Here is a 2500-nt window from a genome sequence, read left to right as displayed (position 1 = left end):
ACATCTTATTCATGCCACGACGCAGCTCTTTTGCTGTTGTCTCGTTGGTACAGGCAGTCCTCATATATTCTCAATTTTTTTTACATACTATATAAGTTTGATGTATTTCTTCTTTTATTCACACCTTTATCTAATAATAATAATATTATTATTATTATTACTTTTATTATTATTATCAATTAATTATTATCATCATTTTGTATGTGTGTATATCATAATTTTCAGAATTTTTAAATGCAACTTTGAATTCTAGATACTCAGCAGACCTCCAGCATGACTGGGAAAATGAAACACTTTCTGCATTCAAGAAACTTCTTTTTAAATACTTTTTAAATACCCTATGCAATACAAAATAAAATATAAAATAAATATGTGAAACCTTATTTATGGCAGCAATAAATATTTGTGACTTTGTTCTACTTATCAAAACTACATGCTATCTCATCTACTTAAAAAAGATGTTTCTACTTGATTTCTTCAGCATCTTTTACATCAAATGCCAACTTATAATCCCATAAATGCCATGAATGTGTCCCAGTTGATATGAAATGGAAAATAAATCAATAAAAATACAAGCCTCAGATTTATGGAAATTATTGAAAATCTTAGTTTCTTATCAGAAAAAAATGTAGTATGAACTGTAAGGAATGCTCTGAAACAATGCAATGGAACCATTTATTTCTCTCAAGATATAGAAGCAACACCATGCCAATGCAGTACTGAAATCTGAGGTGGAAGTTTAACATAAAATATAACAACATTATCTACACTTTTGAGTCCATGAAATTCAATTGACAAGGCACCTTAGAAAACAAAGCCCAAACCAAGAATAACTGAAACAGATAAGTTCATGACTATAGTATACAGAAATATCAGCTGAAGAGCTTTTAGAGTACTTAAAGCATGTGGATAAAAATGATGCTTGAATGGACAGAAACAGGTGAGCACCTAAAGATACAAAGATACATTTCCTGCAAAGAGCCTTGTATAGTACTGAGTCCTTATTGCAATCTTGATGTTTACTAATCACCCTTCATTGCAATGTCTATGTATACAAATTGTCCCTTATTGCACTGCATATTCTAAAGTACTTTTCTGTCTTATGATCTATTTCATCTGGCTAAAATCAGTGTTGGGAAGGGGATTTGTATATAAAATACATATAGGTAACACTGGCCCAAACCAAAAGCTAGGCCAAATTGTCAATAAAAAAAATAAAACAACAGGAACAGCTGTAAACATAACGAGAATGGGTAAGTGCGATTGTAACTGTTGGATAAAATACTTATTGCTTCACATGGCATGATTAACCAACCATGCCTTATAGGGAGTAAGTATGGAAAAGTACTTATTTTTGAGGTTAGGTAGGTCTACTAATTGACTCATTAGTGACTAAGCACCCGAAAATATATATGCATAAAAATAACGATAAAACAAAACCAGTGGAGAGTGCTTGTACAGTTGCTCATGGCACTGCTGGGTTACTGATTATGGTAATCACAAACCATTGGAATTGACTTTGTGAGCATGTATTTCCTGCAGGCAGAATAATATATGCTGACATTGTTAATTTTGCATTTCTTAATTATAGTGTCCATATTCACAAGCAAAGTTTTACATACAAGAAGCATGAAGCTATTCTATATCCTGCCTTCTCATTAACCAGAGAAGAATGACAGAGTTCAGCACCTCCTACACAGGTATTCCAGCTCAAATCAGTCTAATTTGGATATACATCATATGAATATTTCAGTATTTTTAAAAACTTTTGACAGTGTGTACACATACCTGAGAACAACTATTGCCATATTTTGTCTATTTATGTGCTAAGATCAGAAGAAAAAGAATATACAAACACAATATACAAACATTTTCTATTGACAAACATTTATATTAACCTGACATATTATTGCTGAAAGGGCAAAGTTAGAGATATAATGATGCATTTTGAAAGATATTGATATTCTAACAGATAAAACAGAGCTTTACTATAAATTTAGATCTCATCTTAAATGCTGTAACTCTTTAAGAACACTAGAGAACTTGTACAGTGGCACATTGGTAGATTATACTAAATCATAAAATAGTGCTCCATTCTCTTGCATAGTAAAGCTATATGTAGATGTAGAAGATAAGAGTGAAAGCAAAAGGATTAATTCAAGAGATATATCACTATTCTTTTTACAAGGAAAAGTATCCCTAGTATTTCTATACCAAAAATTGTAAACTCAAGGATGAAATATTAATCAAAAGGTTACTCACAATATGGCCTGTGTAATTTTTATTCCTTCCTCACTAATGTCTTAGAGATAAAATTGAGATATGTAATATGTTATTTCTATTTAGTAAACTAATATATGGTTCTTCTATAAAAGTGGCTAAAACTTAATTTCTAACAGAAAACATTCTCTTAAGTTTTGTACATTTTCCATCCTTTCCTACAGGCTCAGTTAAAAAAAACCAAATAATCCAAGAAAATGCAAGAAAAAACAAACCCACT

This window comes from Penaeus japonicus, unplaced genomic scaffold (assembly GCF_977035675.1).
Source record: "Penaeus japonicus unplaced genomic scaffold, GWHDUDI00000001_assembly GWHDUDI00000037, whole genome shotgun sequence".
NCBI lineage: Eukaryota > Metazoa > Arthropoda > Malacostraca > Decapoda > Penaeidae > Penaeus > Penaeus japonicus.
This window is presented reverse-complemented; position numbering follows the sequence as displayed.